At 38.7% G+C, this 21,486-nt stretch overlaps 1 protein-coding gene across 1 annotated transcript in view; it reads right to left on the reverse strand.

Annotated features, from left to right (window-relative positions):
* Positions 1-21,486, reverse strand: part of GLI2 (GLI family zinc finger 2) — a 1,134,260-nt gene that overhangs the window by 553,703 nt on the left and 559,071 nt on the right. The window lies entirely within an intron of this gene.

Raw genomic sequence — 21,486 nt, forward strand, 5'->3', positions numbered from 1 at the left:
AATGTCCATATAGTGCTCTGGGTCTAAATACAAATAGACAAACTACGGAAGTCTTTGTGTGAGTTTTGTCTAGCACAAGAGAACCTGCAATCTTTCCTGGGGTGGCCATGTCCTAATATCTCTAAACAAATGTCTGATCCTCTTTTCTACACTGTAATAGCAAGTAAATACAATTGTCAATAAGAAATACAATTTTCTAAAGGGATACTTATCTGACAGAGCTCTGAAGCAGACCAAACTGACTACAACACAAAATAGTGACGGCAGGCAAAATCTGTAATAGTGTGGGACAGCATCAGCTTTATACATGAAACATTCTGACATCCATGGGCATTGGACATTCACTCTGAGTGCAGAGAGGGCCAGGCAATAAGCTTTGCAAGTTGACCTGGACATCAGGCCTTTTAGTCATAAAAGTCCCAGTAGTAAGGACTACTGCAAAGCTGATCTACATAAAGACCACCATATAAACTCTGCACAGGAAGTAAATGGAGATCAGCAGTGAATTCTACAGTCGTGGGACAAAGATACTGACCACTAAGCCACAGTGCTGTCCATTCTTAATTTATAATGTTAGTAAATGTGTAAACTACTGTGCAATGCATCCTACAATATGACTAAATAATAGCCTTTCTGGCTCTGTAAGATAGGATGAACCTCAAACCACAGAAAAGCCCTAGATCCCCTACTTGAAATAAAACCTAAATATACAAAAAAAAATATTGCGCTGTGCAAAAAAGCAGAAAAACACCATCCTCCATGAAAAATGCATAAATACTCATACTGATATTATTTAAATTAACCAACATTTGACTTAGTAGGCATGCTGTAATAGTGATATGCAATCTTCATATTCACTATTATCCCTCTGCACTTAGCAGGAGTACACATGCCAACAGTACAAGTTAACATTTAAGTACACAGCATTCCAAGGCTTGTTTAGTTCTTTGTTACCACAGGAAGCTGGCCTCACTTTTTGAGGAATACTCCTTTAAATAAATTTAGTAACTATCAATTATTTGAAACCTGTTTTATTAGTTTCAAAGTAACCAGGGATCCACATAATTTACTGACACTCAAAAAATAAAGTAATCCATGACAAGACACAATGCTTAAAAAATGATGTCTTCACACAGATTTTTCTGTTAGGAATACGGTCTTTTTTAGCTACAAATGGTTGTGCCTGAAATGTTAAAATAATCTTCAGTTTAAGTATTAATTTACACCTACAAAAAACAGCATAGCAAAGAGAATGTTTTCTTCATATCCATGCATCCATCAAGAACTGTACATTTCCTGCAAACTTTAAGGGTTTGGACCACATCAACAATTAGCCCAGAGCTTACGCAATCAAAAGCACATTTTTTTCACAACTGTTATCGGCTGCATCATGTTGCTGCCTTTTTCTGTAAAAAAGATCTTTCCTTACCATAAATAAACACTGCCAGATAGCCTGTGTGACAGGGAGAGAAGCCTTTTGACACCAACAGTATTTTTTATTCTGAAGAAGTGAGGTGTCACCAACAGCCTGTACTTCCATTGCTCAGACTATATCTTGAGAAAGAACCTTTTTCAATCATTGTCATGAAGACCAACAGTACATTTTGGACAGGAAGAAAAAATGACCACTATGTAATTGAACTACCAATCACTGCAGCCTTTTAATACGGAAGCACTTGTGGCAGTGATAAAAAGTGGGAGATTTGTTTTATAAAACCTGCTTCAGGTCAGCCACAGTTCATTTGAATTATTCTGTGATCTGGCCACAATCTTCATTGTACTCGATAATGTATGCAATTGTCTGAGAAGACAGTCACAACTCTACATTTTTAAATACAAGCAGAAATAAAAACAGGTTTTCTTGGTCCAAAGTGTATCCATTTAGATTTAGAGTCATTCAGCAAGCGGAGGTCAGCTTCACTTCTATGAGGAGAAAGTTATACCAGTCATACTATGCAGTGGAAAGAGACCACAGAAATTCTGGTGCCTGTTGCTCTACTCCAAAATCTTAGTTGTGACTACATTACCACTACATCACAAAGGAAGAACTCTAATGAGTAATAACACTTCCGTGCTCAGTTTTAAAAACAGATCTCTGCACTGCTTTGCATCAAAGCTGTAATATTCTCAGCTCCCTAGTCTTGAATAGGTAACAATATTCTTGACTTATGTAGTTCTAGAAGTAATTACTCCATGAACCTCACTAGGTCTACTTTCTTCGATTTATTCTCCAAAGCAGTAGAACTTGGTACTTAGTGGAGCATAAGCACTCTGCCCAAATTTTGTATTCCTGCGCTTGGAAAGTACAGTTGTGTTCACTTTATGTACATGTTTGAGTTTATTCAATGTTGCAGTCATCACACTTGGGTTATCTGCCTGCAAGTAGCCCTCAGTCGTCCTGAATACCAGTCTTGGGTTTTCTGCATCTGATGCTGTTGCCTCTTCCATGACGTCAGGTCGTCAGGGGTATAAAACATACAGCCAACGCCATTACATCAGTTTTTCTTGCCCTAGATGTCAGGAGCCCCAAAATAGGAAGCGATTACATGCTGTGGAACACCTCCAGTAAAAAGTAAATGCCCCTGCCACAAAAGATGGCCATAAAGAGGACAGGTAAAAAGGATAGAGAAAGCCAGGGGGGCTGGAGGGAGGGAAACCAGGACTGCAACAGTGAATACACTCGAACATCTACATTTATGGTAAGTGTACACGACTGTACTATGTTCTTCGTGTTTCACTGTTGCAGTCATCACACTTGGGTTGATTCCCAAAGCTGAGGAAGGGTGGAGGCAGTCAAAAAGTGTTGGGGCTGGCTAGCAGGCCTTGTAAGACTGCTGTAGCAAATCCAGCTCTGGATTTAAAAAAAAATAGGTAAGTGGTAAACTTAGTGAAGGTGTGTACAGAACTCCAGGTTGCAGCTTCCAGGATGTCCCTTTTAGGGACTCCCCTGAGAAATGCTGTAGAGGTTGAAGCAGCTCTAGTGGAATGAGTTCTGATCTCCAGAGAGAATAGGTTTTACACGGTGCTTGTAGCAGAAATGGATGCAGTGTGCTATCCATTTGGAAATGGTTTGCTTTGAAATGACCTTGCCCTCTGCCCCTGTAGCAAAGCTGACTAGCAGCTGGTCAGATTTTCTGAAAGGCTTAGTCCTGTCAAAGTAGAACCTGAGCTGTCTGTGCACATCCAAGGAGTGCAGGATCCTTTCCCATCTATTCTGAGGATTAGGGAAAAAGGTTGGCAAATGGGTGGATTGGTTTAAAGCCACACTGGAAACCACCTTGGGCATAAAGGAAGGGTTAGTCCTGAGGGAAGCTCTGTCAGCATGGAAAATAATGAAGAGCCCCATCATCTATAGTGCCTGTAACTCAGACACTCTTCTTGCTGAAGTAATAGCTAGAAGTAAGGCTGTTTTCCAAGAGAGGAATTTTAACTCTGCTGAAGCAGCAGGTTCAAGAGGGGGAAGTGTGAGCTTTTCCAGTACAAAGTGAAGGTCCCAGGCCAGGGTGGGAGCTCTCGTAGGGGGCCTTAAATTGTTAGCTTCTCTCAGGAACAGCTTGATGAGAGGGTGAGAAAAGAGATGAGGCTCAGTACTACAATGAGCTGAGATGGAAGAGGCATGAATCTTAATGGATGAGAAGGATAGGCCTCTGTGGAGCAGCTCTGCTAGGTAATCAAGGATTTGAGGTACGTTGGGCACAGCTGTGTGCTTTCCTTGAGACTGACTCCAAGAACAATATATTTTCCACTTTTCAGCATAGGATATCCTAGTACTAGGTCTTCTGGTCTCAAGGATGATGTTCAGCACCTGTTTGCTGAGGGATGCTGGTGGTGCATTCATGGGATAAGCCAGGCTGCAAGGTTTAGGGTTTGCAGCTGTGGATGCAAAATCTGTCCCTCCTGCTGAGACAGCAGGGAAGGTGTCTGATGTAGGTGCCAGGGTGGCACTGCTGTCAGACTGCGTAGGAGTGGGTACCAGTGCTGGTGTGGCCAGTCTGGTGCAATAAGGATTGTCCTTGGTCTGTCCTGTTTGATCTTGAGTAGTACTTTTGAGAGGAGGGGCAGAGGAGAAAAGGCATAACTTGAGCAAGAAAAAAGAATCCCCAATGGGGTGTTTAGCTTTAGAAGACTTCAGGTCTGAAACTCGAAAATTTCAGGTAGTGGCCAACCGGCACTTGCGAACTGCTTATACTTCAGACTCCTTCTCAGCAAGAAAGACTGATGTAATGGCATCAGCTGCATGTTTTATACCCCTGACGATCTGATGTCATGGAAGAGATGACAGCATCCGAAGCAGAAATCCCAAGACTCTGGTATTCGGGCCAACTGAGGGCTACCTGCAGGTAGATGTGATGACTGCAACAGTGAAACACAAAGAACATCAGCCAATGAATACTTGGAATATATGCAGAGTAAATGCCTTGGTTTGTATACAGAGAATGTATACCAGGTGTAAGTGCCAGTCAGAGAGGCCAGGATTTATGAGTAAAATACATATGTAATAGCTGCTTCAGTCACTGTGTTATTATTAATACTTAACTGTGAAGATATAAGAACAGGTCATGTAAGACAAGTACTACTTCTAGCTTGTTGCAAACTTATTAAAATAATATAGACTACACTGAGCATATTTAATTCCTACTTTATTTATTTTTATATTAGCCAAGTTTAGACAGTGACCAAACATTTAACACAAGATTTGCTTGATGTTATTTAGGTTCTTAAAATGGGAAATGTATCCATGGGCTGTCTCTGTGAGCTGCTTCATGTGTAAATGAGGCATTCTGGGGGAGTGACATATAATAATGAGTCATGTGCTCTCCCCTGGTAACATACCTCTTAGCACAACAAATCTGGACAAAGCCTAAAAGAATGAGGGACAAAGGCCCAAAAATTGGGACAGATTTTAAATACTAATCTTATAAACTTAGAAAGTTGTTAGAATAAAAGGTTTTGTGTTAGTATGCATTTTCTAAATAATATGAAGTACAAAATTCAAATGCTCTCATTAAGTGGTGTCAGTCCTCAATGATTTGCCAGAAAACCACAAATTTTATGAGGAACAGTTCAAAAATCTGAGCATTCTGCAGACATCTGGACAGTTGAGAGGTACGCCTGGAAATGCATGTGATAAGTGAGTTACACAGCTGAGTGAAACATGCAAATTACTTACAGAACATTTTCTATTAAGTCTACACTGCAAAAAAATAAAAATTAAAAAGGAAGAAAGAAAACAATTCCTAAAACTTTTTACAAATGATTAGCGTTGCACATCCTAATTGTAAACAAAATATTGTGCAGAAAACAATGAAACTACTTTATTTTTTTACCTCTTTATCTTCTGACAGGATCCTGAAAAATAGCTGAAATACTAACTTCAAATCCTTCTCCGGGACAAAGAAACACCTTGAAGTGCTCTACTCATATCACTACCTTGTCTCTCATTAAAATCAGTGACACACCCTACAATTTGTAAACATTTTTGTTCTGGCTATGTTCTATGAAAGGATTCATGCAATGTATTAGGAAACCTTTACAATTAGCCTTCATCTAAGAGCTGCAAATGGGATCAAACTCAATGGTATGAACACTGGCTCAAGGTGATGGTCACTAATGTGACACTCCAACCCCATTACAAAATGGGAAAAAGGGAGTCGATGTAGACGCAGATAAACAAGTGTCAGTGGTGGTGGTGGAAGGGGGGTGCAGGTGGTTTTCCTCCATAAAAAAAAAAAAAAAACACACCTTTAATATATAATCACTGTATTTATTATTTCTTTATAGTTTTGAGACTCACAATGGTGGGCTTCGAACTTCTAATATGGCAAGAAGACACAAAGATAGTGCTTAATATATCCAATAAATTGATGCTGACAGACATGAAATCATGTCACTCACAGTTTTCAAAAGAATGGGAAGAATAAAAGTTTAGACTAGAAGAAAGGAACCAAAATTCTGGATATAACAGCCTTACTTTGGATTATTAAAATATAAAAAGGTCAAGCATTTTATTTATTTGTTTGTTCATTTATTCGTTGGTGTGTAAAACTCAGATTCCAAAGGCATGTGTAAAACAAGACTGGATATATTATTTTGTCATTTAATGTTTTACAGATTCTAGCACAAATATTTTAGAACTCCCACGTATAAACAAATTGCCTCATCATACTTTGCCCAAGTAATATGCAATCGTGCCAAGTTCAAAGATTTATAAATCAATGACACTTTTTTATTTTCTAGTTACATCTGCTTATTGCCTTGCTGAGGAACAAAAGAAAAAATATTCAGCATTTCAAGCACACAGACCACTTTATAAAAAGAATAAACTTCACTTTACAGCTCCTGCTTGGAGCAGAAAATATGCTGTTTCCATCAACAGCTTAATCAGTATTATTGAAGCTTCACAAAACGGAAAAATGAGTCTTCCACTCCCTGCTATATAAACTAAGGTAATAGTAGTAATGATGTGGATGTTAATTTCACAAGCACATCTGTAGTTGCAGAATTGAAAACTAGAGCCATTTAGATGGATGGCTGTGAATGTCAGTACTAATTCAACAGCTGCTTTCTTGAAATTAACTGTGAAGGCTATAACTCATTTTATACTAGTTTATGTATGACCCTTTAAAATGATGTGGTAATAATTTCTCATCTGACAGTTCCCAGTTTTGATTTTTACAAAAGAAAAATTGCTGTTACGGTTTTGGGGGGAAGTAATACAAAGATGGTTTACAGCTGGAAAAAGTCTTTTAGGCTATTTTGACACTAAAAGAATGTTTCCCTTCCTGATTGTCCCATCTTCTTAAGTGTATCAAATAACTATGTTAATTGTTAAACAGAACCAAATGAAGTAGTTTCATCAAACAAAGTGGTCAACAGAATGTTACTGATAACTGAACATTGCTAACCCAAGAAATGCTAGAGGATGACTTCCACAGCTTCAGTTTACTTACTAACTGAATTTAAAGAAAAACGCAACCAGCTAATATAGTTAACCATATCCAAAAGTTATTTGCAATCCCTTTATCATCCCTTTAGCTGTGGTTTAATGCAGACAAGCCCTTCATGTCCTTTTCACCTGCCACAGATCATGACATAGCCATAATAAAAGAACTCTCTCTTGGCCTACATGACATTTTCTAAACATACCATGATCTGATGTTTTCAAATTCAGCAATGCCCACTTTATATCCTGAGACTGTCTTTGCTGATATGACTAAAATGCTATAAAGCACATATAAATAGCTAAAGAGAAACTGTTTTCCAAACAGATAGCGTTTGCTTGATTAGCTACATGAAGAACAGGGATGTATTGTATTGTAGCATTACATAAACAAACAAGTACTCTCTTTTTTAGATTTTTGCCTAGTGAAGTTCTACTTTTTCCCTTTTATTTACAGATAATTTATGGACAGTCTGAAATAATGCATGTGCTATCATCTCTTTTCAGTGACAACTATCAACCATAGATGAATAAGCAGAGTGCTTCATGAAGGTATTGGAAAAAGGCGTAGCTATTTACTAAGACAAAAGTGTCTATTTGGCAAAGTCCAGTTATTTAGCTAGTTTACTTTGAAGAGAGCTTCAACACACCATGAACAGTTCTGTAGCACTTTTCAGAAGGCCAAATTAATACACACCAGGGTTATTTAGTGAAACAGTGATACAGCTTTCCAAAAGTGTTAAAGAAGCCACTGGTCTAGATCATTGTCACTACAGTTTTAAGAAAAAAATACTTCTTTACTACATGCATTGTCATATAGAGGGAATACAAACTAAACTGCTAGGATAACACAAACATTACAAAAAATAAAATTGAGTCAATCTGGCTAGCTATCTGGTGGTCATTTTGGGGGCAGAGGAAATTAAAATATAATATGAAACGAGAGTGATTTTGATGTATTAAAGCAGCAAAGAATATCAATACATGACAATATTTTTGGAGTTTTAAGGTGGAGTTTTCCTTTACTAGGATTCACGTACAAGTTTATAAAGGTGCAGCACAGTTATTTGCTGACTGCAAGCGATTCCTCTAGCAAAGAACAGTAATTATGTGCAAGTATCGTATGTCTGTCAATAAGTTTTTGGGACTTGATTATGAAAAAAAAGAACTCATCCTCATTCATCCATAGGTTCAAAGGTCATTAATAAGCACCTGATCAGATAGACCACTTCTAGCTTAGCTATTGCATTTCCCACTACTTGCTACCCCACTCCGTAAGGTTTTGTAGGGGGAAACATAGAGTGTACTTGCAGTTACAATTTACATCTGAACAGGGTGAGGAACTTACATTATTTAGTAGAAAAGGGGAGTTTGTTTCAGAGGAGAAGTGAAGCCTCCATTATGTCAGCAGATTCAGATTATATTACAGTGAAGGCCAAGCTCTTTAGTAAAGGTGTTTAGCATTGCTAGTTTTTGCAAATATGAAAAAGGTGGCTCAGGAGAGGGTTATTTAAGGCCTTGTAAGCCAAGTAATGGTCAACTCTAGAGAGTCTGCATGTGATAGGGAAGAGAGATAAAGCTTTAAGATGTTCTGCAAAGGTGGTGGCACTCAGGTCCTTGACTTTCTTTGTGAGGAAACACTGGGACCTTTCAAGCTGTACCACATGTCTGGAAAGGTATATGCCAAAGGGATCACTATAATAATGGGACTAATAAAGGAAGGGAAGAGAAATATGATAACATCTTTGGACCTGAAGGAAACACTCTTAGTGATCACCTGGCTAAACAGAAGAATTTCCTAAAGTCTGGTTACATGGCAGTCAAAGCATAGATCATTACCAACAAATGTGCCCACATCTCTGACAACTCTATCTGTTTTGAGAGGGTACCATTAATGTGGTAGGTACAACCAAAGGTATTTTTAGTTGCCACCTGATATAACACTACTACACCTTTCAGAATTTATTTTGAGACTGTGATCTTGGTGCCATGTCTTTCTGCATGTTAATCCTTTTTATAGACTGGGAGAGTCCACAGGGGGTTATACGTGATGACATACAGTTTAGAGTCATCAGCCAACTTTGATAAGCTAATTTAGACCCAATTCTTAGAAGAGGACTTAGGAACTTACTCCATGGGTTTGGTTGGCTCATTCAGAAGGAAGAATTACAGCAGGTGAGCATAGGTAAGAGACATTGGATCAAGTTGAGCAGATTTGGAAGAATAAAAGTGGCACACAGTTGAGCCTAGTAGAACCACAGAACTGTAGAAAAAAAGAAAAGAAACATTAGACTCACATCTTCTCCTTCTAAAATGCTGTCTGCAGCCCAGATGTGAGAAATATTTATGACTGCAAAATAAAGAACTTGAATCACTATAGCATTCATAAGTAGAAATCCCTCTGAAAAAGAAAAACAGCCACTATCACAGATTGTAATCACTGTGAACTTCCACAACAATAGGCAACTTTATTTTCCTATTTTTGTTAAAGGTTTATGAAAATAGCACTTGCAATACTGTTTGCATGTAATAAATCAAATGTGTAACTTTCTGTTATTTGTTAAGCAGTTATACTCACTGGGTACAACTGTCCATTTTCAAAGGCACCCAGGACCAATGTCTGGTTATCAATATTGCTTAGTCACACAGTGGACAAATGAAGGCTGAGAGACTCAAACCCAGGACTACAGTATAAAGGCTATTAGCAGCTCATAGCCATAATCATCTACTCAACTGCCTGCCCCAAAACTATCAATGCAGCTGTTCCTTTAAATGAAAATAATTCCCTGTCTGTACTAGTAAAGTAAATTATTTCACTTAGCACATTCAATTATGTGAGGTGATAGTTAAAATCTAGGAATTCATGACTTCATTAAATCCACTACAAATCTTGTAAGTGTGCTGTATGCACTGTGGTTAATGGTGCAGTCATTTTTTTGTAAGCCCAAGAAAATAATATTTATTTAGTTATTTAAGCTTTGGATTTTTACCTTTTAGTGCTTATGTCGACTCATTCTGCTACAACTCCATTTTCTTGTCTATACAGCTATAAAAACAAACCCTTTACCTTCTGTGATGTAGTCACAAAACTTAAATAGCCCTCTCATAACATTACATTTACAGCCTTAACCAGCATTTATGTTAGCCTTTAACACAATTTTGATTCATTACAAAAAGCATAGGAGTACAGTAATTCTTAAAACAAGTACAATTAATTCATCTTACATTAACAACTTTATAATGAATGGCTAAAGTGTAGTCTGAATGACTTCAAATAATGCCACATGAAAGCCTATGTAATTCCAAATCAGAACCCCCTCATTTATTAAGCAAAAAAGTGCACTACTCATAAGGTACGTCTCTTAGAGATACAGTTTGGTCAAAAGTACATAGACCTCGGGCAAGATACAAAACGTATCCCGAATGCTTGCATTTGCAGGTTATTTCCCTAACTAATCCACTTTGCTTTAACTGATGACACTATCATAACAACAGAGCACTTGTTATTTTTTCTTTAATCTTATGCTCTGTGACCCCGCAGATTAAGAGTAAATTATTGTAATATAATCTGAAAACATATCGACTGCCAATGAAATAGCATAGCCAGCACACAGAAGGAAAACAAGTATGTATTAATCACACTGAATGAAATTTTTGGAGCAGGTTCTTTGCCATTCCTAAAGTACTCTCAGTCACATGTCTGCAAAGCTTCCATACAGCTCACCATAACACTAGGTGTTCAAGCAGAGGCATGTAATATTTATGACACAGGAAACTGCTGCAGGAATCATCCAGCCTGATTGGCCAAACTCCCAGAGTTCCATTGATGTTGTGATGTGGCTTGACTCTTCCCCAACAATGGGACATAAGGCTGTATCCCAGACAAAAATTATAAGTATAATGCACCACCTTCTGTTTTTTTTTTTTTGTATATATGTATAACCTATTCATATGATATAAACAATGATAGAAAGTCTCTTCATCTCTGCACATCAGGGATCCAAAGTGAGAGGAAAATGAGAACTTCTAGTACCTGTCGCTGTAGGCCAATGGAGAAAAGGAAAAGATGCAGACACAGACCAAAAAGAGGGAAGGTGTGTAGGATCTAGTACTGTAGCAGTGATCCTACTCGAACATCTACATTATGTTGAGATTACTAATAACATTATACTGTGCTGTTTGTATGTCTTACACTTGCAGTAAGATTCATGGAATATGGGTAGATTTCCAAAGCGATGCCCACTTTTTAATGTGGAAGCCTACAGATGGCCTTGCATGATGGCTTTGCCAAATACCATTGTGTTCCCGGCACAGATGTCCAGTTTGTCATTTGGAAAAGGTATGAAGAAAGGACCACAAAGCACATCAGAACAAAGTGCATACAATCAGTCATTTCCTTGATGACTAGCCTGCCCTATTTCCCTATTAAGATGGAGATAAATGCTCTGCTTGTCTAAAATGTTTGGTCATGTTGACATAGTACTGAACTCCCTGTGTACATCTAATAGGTGCAGTACTTTACTGCCTCTATTTTCTGTCTTTAGAAAAAAAAAGTCAATTGGAGGGCAGCCATGGTGGTGCAGCGGTTAGCGTTGTCACCTCACTGCAAGAAGTTCTCCGGTTCGATCTTCGGCTGGGGTGCCTTCTGTGCGGAGTCTGCATGTCCTCCATTTGGTCATGTGGGTTTCCTCCAGGTGCTCCGGTTTCCTTCCACATCCCAAAGATATGCTGTAGGTGGATTGGACACTCTAAATTGGCCCTAGGTGTGAGTGTGTGCAAGTGTGTGCCTTCCATGGAAGGTTGGGTGTCGGGCTGGCAACTCAACACCATAAAACTCTACTGCCAATCATGAGCAGACAGGTGATCTGCTGTGGTGATCCCTAAACAGGAAAAGCCGAAAGAAGAAGAGAAAAGAGTCAGTTGGCTACTCTAATTAAGGGAGACCTCTGATGGTATCACTGATAACAAAAGGGTTAGTCCTCAGCCTCATCCTAACCTAGTGAAAGACTGCAAATGGCTCCCTGTACATTAATACCTGCATCTCAGAAATCATTTTGGCCAAAAGTAATGGTCACCAGAAATGCCTTTTTCCATGACAAGATGCTACTGGTTTAAATGGGGCTATGGTTATTTTGTTTCCTAAGACAAAGTTAAGAACCCAGAGAAGACGAGGTTCAGTCCTCCTTGGTAGATAGAGATGGATCCAGACAAAGGCATGCTGAGATGGTTGAAAATGTGTATATATATATATATATATATATATATATATATATATATATATTAAGGAACAGGAATGCCTTGCTATAGAAGGATCTGAAACACAATACATCACTAGGATAAATCCTACTGAACTGGAACCCTGGAAGGACTATTTGTTGCACCAAATAGAGAATCTCCTTCCACTTGGCCAGATGTGACTTTATTGTCTTAGGATTCTTAGCCTACTTTGTAATGTCAGGCTTATTTTCTGAAAAAGATGCCTTATTGGAATAAGTCTTAGATCATTCTTGTTGTGAGCTGGATGCCCTGGCAATTTGGATGGAACAGGGCTTCCACCTGCTAGGTCAATAAATGCACTACCAGATGCAGAGTACATTAGTGTCTTCTTCAGCTGCACTGTCTGTGAACCAATGTTGTCTTGGCAAGAACAAAGTGTGGAGAGCCATAAAAGGGCTGTTTTACCCTCACTGTCTGTGTGACACATAATAACACAGGAGCTGGGTAAGAAACAGAGAAAGCGATTGTCTCATGGGAAGGAGAAGGGCATCCACTCACCATGCCCTTCTGCATGGGAAACTTATATAGAACTTAGCTCACTTATTGTTGTCTGTGGAGGTGAGCAAGCCTACCTCTGCTACCTCCCCATTTTCCCATTATCATCTAGAACATGACTTTGTTCAGATGACATCCGTCCTTGCTAGTCACTAGCCTAATGAATGCAGTCAGCATAATTTCGAGGTCTGAGGGAAGGTATGAGGCCCAAAAATAATTTAAGATTACAAAGCTAACATGCAGGCCTGCATGACTGGTTTACAAAGAAAGTATAAATATGTTCTCCAGCTTTGTCTCTGTGCCCCATGATCAAAGGATTATTTGTGATTATGTGCAGGAAACCTAGCTTTAAAATCTGTTTGAACAACATCAGAGCTAATATCACTGATAAAACTGTACTGATGTGGATATGCTGTCTCCAGGTCCAGTGGTATCTGCACCACAAAGCTGCAAGTATGTATCGCACAGCCAAGGTTTAAAGCATCAGTAGTCAGGGGTTCATTGTGAGAAATTGGGTAAAAAGGCATTTCCACACTGCCCTTGATTTGGGAATTCCAGCAAGCAAACATTCTTGCTAAGCATGGCTGGACTGGATGTTCCTTTTCTAGGGAAAAAGAATGTTGTTCCCATCAGTTCTTTAGGCACACTGAACTTTTTTGTACATTGAGTCTTTTCATGGGAACCATTAGGAGATAGATTACATGCATCCTACGGATTTCAAGGACTCCTTTGCTGTGGGGGTTACCCTCTATAAATATCTTTCTTGAGGTAAGAAGACACTGTTCAGGGTTATACTTAGTAGTGCTCCTTGAAAGACCTTGAATACACATAGTACTAGGTGGAATCAGGGAGATTCATTAAGAACATCAGCTTCCCAAGACAACTGGTTGTACACTGGAGCTTTTCCAGCACCTTCTACTTGTTCTCAAACTGGGCTTAAAGAACGTGGTTGCTGGGGTATGCATAGATGTAAATGAAGTTGACCATTTGGAGCACTTTTACCTGAGCTAGACATTTTGTGAATAACCTAGGAGCAGTAGAGAACCCAAAGGGTAAAGAAGGTAAATTGCCTGCCTGTTCTTTATATGAGGCATTTCCTGTAACACATCTGCTGAAGTTTAAAATGAGAATAACTGCTCCGGGCATTAACAAGTAGAACACAGACTCAGGGTAAGCATTTTAAACTCTGGGACCTTTATGAAGAGATTTAACTTTGGAAGATCCAGAAAATGTAGCACAACAAAGTAGACTATTTTATAGTGCACAGAAAATAAAATAAAATAAACAAACACACGGCAAGAAACCAACCAATTTATTGAAAAATGTTAAATTCTTATATTCCACTAAAAACTAGGAATTTCACAATGAACAACATGACAGCAAAGCCTTCCACAAATTTAAAACACTAAACAAGTCATATGATACCATTCAATTGACAACAAACTATTTACAATAAAAACATATATAATATTGTTATTAGCTAAAAATGACTTCATAAAACTGAAGGATATCTCATATAGCAGATTGGACTTTTAACTAAACATTTAACACTGATATGTTCATTTAAACATGGTGGTTTATCATCTGCTAACAGTGTACTCACACTGCACTTTGAATCTGTTGTTAAAATCACAATTGCTCATATCGGTACACAGTTGTTACAATATATGAAAGCAATTTTTAAATGTCCAGAAAATGCTTTCCGAATTTGTCTTTCTTGTGCTCCATGAACATTTCTCAATTCTTTTGGTTGCATCCTCTGTATTGCTAAATGAGACATTAAGGAATTTAGGAAGAACAGAACAACTCAAGATGAATCTTGGGAATTGGAGGGATCCACATGAAACGCAAGGAGACACTGAATTCAGTTTTGTACCCTAAACTGATGATCTCTAAGCTTATTTGTCTGAGGTCACATCTGCCCAGGTTTTCCTGAAAAGAGTCATCCTAACCACATAAAGACTGCAATGAAGGAATGGGACTCAGATGGAGGAAAGGGGTGCTTCTGAAGTCACGACTGATCAGATGGCTGTGAGGTATTGTTGCTAGTAACCCTCCCTGATGTATTCCTTGCAGTTTCTGCTTCATGAAGGCTCTCAGATACATGGTCTGATGACTTCTGTCTTGAAATCAGTAGGAAGCTCAATGTTTACAATAGTAACTTCTATGGAATTTGCAGAACAGAGGATGGAAGAGTTACTTGAGTATCTCTGTCATTGTCCTTTTGTCTCCAGCTTTTTGAAAACTTCTTGTTGGGGACCAAAAAAAGGAGGTCCATATCAAAGGCATCCTTAGGCAACTGCCCTTTCACATTCACATCATTTGGAAGGGCCTGGATTCTTAGCTATGTAGGTCTTCTGATTGCAGACCATACAGCTCTTATTCCAAAATATGTATCTACTGCATGGCACCCACATTGTTGAACATGTTTGTCCACTTTCTCTGCTGTCTGAGCCAATCGGGTCAGTTGAAATCTTAGAATTTCATTCTTGCGCTGGCAGATTCATAGACTTGTTTTAATATCTCACCCTGATACTTCATCATGCAGTTCTGAACCTGGTGGCAGACATGTTACATGCCTCTCAACGTCTTAGTGCAAGAAATCAGGACAAAGCCATTAATAATGGTGGGGGGGGGGGCAGAGGCCCAAAAATTGGGAACATTTTAAATAATACTCTTACAAACTTAGAAAGTTGATAGAACAGCAGGTTTTGTATTAGCATGAATTATCTGAAGGTATATCTAAAACTCAAATGTCTGTCATTATTTTCTAAATTTAATCCTCAATGATTTGCTAGAAAAACAAAATTTTATAAGGAACACATCAAAAATATAAGGCAAAAATGTAGACACTCTGCAAAAATCTGGACAGTTGAGAGGTATGGATGCGTACACATTTTTTTCTCAAACCCATCTAATGCCCTACTGCTTTACTGTTTGGATAGATATTCGGACTTGGAGCTACCATAGAGACCCTAGCTTCATCCAGAGACCACCAATGAGTCAGCTATTCTATTTATAGAAAAGTACTGTGAAGCCAATAGAGCAATGCAGAAACATTTGCATTTCTTTGGATCTGGTGCCTTAGAATTGGGCTCCAATGAAATCTCAAAGAAGGTGTCCTGGATTTTAGCCAGATGCCTTTGATTTGTCTCTTCTGGTGTTTGAGAAGTGTGCTGTTAAGCTTCTACACACACACACACACACACACACACACACGCACACACACACACACACACACACACACACACACACACACACACACACACACACACACACACACACACACACACACACACACACACACAAGCACACACAAGCACACACTCACATGCACAAGCACATGCTCACGCACACAACATCTACATAAAGGAAGGTGAACAAATCGGTGCTAAAACCTATGGAGCTATGTCATCATGTGGCCTACCTCCTCTAACTTTCTTTAATCTGTATAACATTCTTAAGTAGGCAATGATTAATCTTAGATGGATGCAAAAAATAGCAGCTGAGAATCTTACTTGACATCATAAATATCCAGCTTTTCCTAGAATGCCAGGACAAACTCTTCATAGAGAACAGGGTTTAGCATCTCTGAGAAGTATATCTCAGTATTGTTCTCTATTTTATGAATGGCAGAAAGTAAATCCAAGATTTCAGCCATCGGTTAACTAGATGTACCACACTATGCTGAGTGCTGATGACATGAATACAGCACATACAGAAAAAAACAATCATATGTAAGAACAAACCACTAAAAATCATTGATAAACACTATAGTTACCCTCAGCATTAAAACACACTCAGTGTAGTACTTTACAGCATGATTGTTTAGAGATGCACAAAAATTATGCATATGGGTGGGGGGGCACACAATAAGAAACAGGGGTTCTACTGTCAGTGATCAGTGTAAATCCTGGGAGTGGGAAAGTTAAAGCTCTGGTCACATATTATCAACAAGGACTAAATTCATTGAGTTTATTTAGACTGATAATGTAACATTGTTAGTGAAAATGCTTTAATATTATTAATCAATTCCTTCTTTCTTTCACTTTTCGAAAGCCATTATTTTTTTCATTTCCTGGTCACATCTAGACATGCAGTGGGTTTAAGGTAGAAACCAGTCATGGATATAACAGCAGTCCATTTGAAACAGTCAGATATACAGAAAGCACATGCTTGTGCGTGCAAGCGCACATGCGCACATACCTAACAACAACCTGAACATTGCAAGTTGACCTCAATAGCAACATATAGTTAAAAAACTCCACAAAGCTCAACCTGTTCACTTCATTACTTATTTATCATGTACAACACGCAGCCACAAGCCCTGTCATTTCACAAAGGATCTGTACAGAAGGCCTACACATGTGCATGTTTTTTCAATCTTTCCCAGTTCCAAGGGCAAATGCAATATCAGGGTCCAAACTGTGGCAATAACCCTTAAAACTACAGAATGAATGTGACATGGTGTTTATTTAACTCATACATTAAGCTTGTTAAATAAATTTTCCCTGGAGATGAAATGAATTTAAGTGACATTCTGGATCTCAGGTATGGAATGGAATAAACAAGAATACTGACGACTCTTTAGGGAGGTCTCCCTCATGGAAACAAACATCTGATTATTGTGGCCTCAAAGGAGCTTCCTACCTGAACATCACATCTCACCTACAGAATCAAAGTATTTAGTGAAGACTGAGTATATCTTTGTTTCAAGGAAGGATCTAAATAGTTTAGTTCCTGTAATGCTCACTGGGATATATAATGTACAAGACACAAATTCTGCATGCTCTCTCATCTACAGAATCAATAAAATGAATTTTATTTAACAGTTACCTAACTAGAATTAGAGCTGTTACAGTACAACCCAGCCATCTGGATGTATGGCTTATAAAGCGGGCCTCCACTGAAAAGGGCTGCTGTGCTCAGTCAGACTATCCCGGTCAGCAAAAGTAAAATAAAACAAATAAAATAAATTTATAAACTTAAAACAGCGTCATCAAATGTACAGGTAGGAGGTGAAAGATAAAGCCCATGTGATGAGATGGCAGAAGCAAGAACAGAATACGAGGATACCAGCATTATTAACAGCTTGGAATGACTGCCCTCAATGTCTTTAATTAGATATGACTTGAGAGTGATGAATTCGGTCCCAACAAATAATGATGCAAAGCTGCAGGCAAGAGAGGAGCAGATGACTCTGTAATAACAGGAGGCAGCAGCCCAAAGAGACATAGTAGTGCAAGGCACTCAACTGAGATCCAGGATTTGCAGAATTTCTCAAATAAATTGCACAGCAAATTAGAAGATATGGAAAATCAGGCATCAATGTGCAGGTAATTCGGCTCAAAGTAAGGCTATGAAAAAAGGAGCCAATCCACTGCACTAGTACTGAGCAGAACTGCTGGGATCATCTGAAGTGCAGTGACAGAGGTAACCTCAGAGTTAAAAATCAAGATATCCCACAATAATTCTTTCTCAGATATTTAGATTACAAGGATTGGGAGAGGAATTGAAGAGAGAGATCGTGTGTTGAAGTACGAAACCAAGATTGTTTGCATAAGTACCGATTGTAATAATGTGATTTACCAGGGAAGGAAAACACTCATCCTGAAATTACATGTGCCAATAGCTAAGACTACATGTAAATGTAGCCATCAACATTCCAGATTTTTGAAAGAATATCCAGACTTTTGTCTCAAAGTTTTGGTCTATTCTTAATAAAATGTGTGGTTTTCAGATAAATTATTGAAGAGTGATATCAATAAATAATGACAGATATTGGAGTCTTAGAGTTCATATTCTTCACAACATGCATGCTAATATGACTTATAAAATTATAAGACGGTACTCTTAGATGATAAGAAATGAAAGGAGAGATCGGCAACTGCTACTCTGAACAAACCATCGATGGTGAAGTAAGACAAGGGCACATCAGCAAGGCTAAGTGGTTTGCAATGTCCACAACAAAATAGACAGAGAGAGAGTTTGGCAACCACTTTTAAAGGATAGAATCCCCACATATAGCCAGTTTGCTTCATATCAATGAACATGAAAATGAGGAAATTGCCTTTATTACTCTAAATCTACCACTGCCTCATCAAATCTACAAAAGAAGGGGCTGCTGTCTTAAGAGAGCAGATTAAACGGACCAGGGTGAAGTGAAGATATCAGATAATTACTGCTATTCTTATTACTCATGATTAGGCATGCTCTGCTGATGATCGGTGATGCCTTGCTTGTTAGCTTTCTTTCTTGCATTGTGGCATGTATACTGATGTTTAGATTGTACATGTTTGTGGTTTGGTGGTAGGCTCTACCCTCTGATTAGTTTATGTTATGGTACTCTGTTTCCCTGATATATCCATCCCCCTGATATTTTAGTACTGTAGTAATCTGCATCCCTTGATATGTTTGTCCTTTGGTAGTAGGCTTTAAACCCTGCTAGGTTTGTATTGTGATGGGGACTGTATCCCCTAATATGTTTACACAGTGGTGGTACTAGGCTTTGTCCCCAATATGTTTGCGCTTTGGTGAATGGCTCTGTTCCCTAATAATCTCCTGATATGTTTGGGCTGTGGTGGTTGTGGTCAGTATCTCCTGATATGTTGCTGCTTTGGTGGTAAGATTTAAACCCTGAAAATGGTGGTAGGCTTTAAACCCCATATATATGTTTGTATTATGGAGGGGGCTCTGTCCCATGATGTGTTTTATCTTTGGAGAAAGGCTCTATCCCCTGGCATGATTATGCTGTTGTGGCAGTTCCTATCCTCTGATTTGTTGGTGCTGTGGTGGCAGGCTTTAAACCCTGATAAGTTTGTGTTGTAGTGGGGGCTCTGCCCCTTGATATGTTCATGCTGTGGTGATACTAGGCTCTGTCCCCAATATGTTTGTGCTTTGGTGGTTGGCTCTGTCCCATGATATGCTACATACTATACAGTCGTTCCTTACAGTTGCTGCTCCCTTCCTATATTACATGGTTTGCTTTCTCTCTTTTCCATGAGCTATGACATATGTACACTAGGAGAACTGCAAAATTACAGTAGACCAATAACTTTTAGGTAAGGACTCACTTTTTCAGTAGAAGGGTGCAGTAAATATTTCTTTCTATACGTTTTTGATTTGTTGGACTAAAAAAAAAATATATATATATATATATATATATATATATATATATATATATATACACACACACACACACACACACACACACACACACACACACATTTTTTTTTAACTTATCGAGACAACAGTGCCAGCATGTTAGGATTATGAATACATTGTTAAGTATGCCAAATATTTAATTAAATGCATTTCATTAGAATATGCTATGCACTAGTATGAGAGCATATGATTGTTAGCCTATTGTCTTTTTTGTATGAATGGCAAATAACTCTGGGGATGGGGCACTTATTGTTCAAAGGAAGAGCTTCTCTTTTTGCACTTTCAAGGTCTTTGTCTAAAACTGCTTCATGAATCATTTAATTAGTAATTTAAAAAGCTACCGGATCTAACAATGGGTTACATGTGTAATACAAGTGATTGATTTTTCATAATTATAAAATTTGTTAGCCTTTTACATTTGTTCATTCTCTCTTCTTTCATAATGCTTGGCAGAATCTTTTTCGGAAATTATATGTGGGGTGGGGATGATGCGGATTGCTGACGTAATGAATAAAAGGTAAACTCCCTTTCAACAGGTGGTCCAAGGTTCAGGTCCCTGTTTGGGTGCCACTTCCTTAGGGGCTTGGGGATTGGTATAACGTTTAATGTGCTTACCTAACAGACAAAAGATACAGGGCTTGATCTCAGCCTTGGAAGGGAAACTGGCTAAGCTTAAAATGAACCACAAGGGCAGTTAGCCTAGTATTTACCTATGAACCAATCCCAACTCCCCAAGCCTCAACTAACTGAAACTTGACTCCCTGACAATACCAGACCTCCCAACATTACTCGTTTTTTACCGAGTTTTGGGGTCCAAATGAAGGGGTGCCATGATTCCCGAGTGGCACCCCTTCATTTCCAATTTTTTAAAAATGTTCACACTGTCAGAGCTGATGTCATCGCATGCGAGATGACGTCAGCACTGTCAGGCTACCAGCCAGTCAGAATTGAGCTCAAGGAGCTCACATCATCATTTCCGGCTGGCTGAATTGAATTGCAAGTTGGTGGGAATGGGGAGCAGCATTGGAACTTGTGTGCAGGCCAGGGATTAATGGCAGGAAGCTGAAATGGCAGAGTTTGTGAGCAGGAACTACTCAGGGCAGAGCAGGGATTAATGGCAGGAAGCAATGACAGAGGAATGGGAACTACTCTGGGTAAGCTAAAACCACTCGTTATTCAGGGTAAAGTGTGTGTGTGTGTGTGTGTGTGTGTGTGTGTGTGTGTGTGTGTGTGTGTGTGTGTGTGTAAATGCCCCCATATAATACACTTGGTGGCTAGAGGTATTCGGGCTCAAACCCTGTACCTTTGGTATAGGGTAAAAACTGCCTACTATCCCTAGCCACCACTATTTCTGAGCGAGTTGAGAGCTATGATGAGAAGTGAGAACATTTTTTTTTCTGCTAAGAGTTGAAAGTTATGCTCTGAGCTTTGTCCAGATTTTTTTTGTACTAAGAGTTGAGAGAGCTATGATGAAAAGTAAGAAAATTTTTTGTGCTAAGAGTTTAGAGCTATGATGAGAAGTGAGAACACAATTTGTATTCCCCCATTATTGTTTTTGTGCTAACAGTTCAGAGCTATGGTGAGTGAGAAGTGATAACTGAATTTGTATT

This window comes from Protopterus annectens, chromosome 2.part0, assembly GCF_019279795.1.
Source record: "Protopterus annectens isolate FY-2018-M chromosome 2.part0, PAN1.0, whole genome shotgun sequence".
NCBI classification, from domain to species: domain Eukaryota; kingdom Metazoa; phylum Chordata; order Ceratodontiformes; family Protopteridae; genus Protopterus; species Protopterus annectens.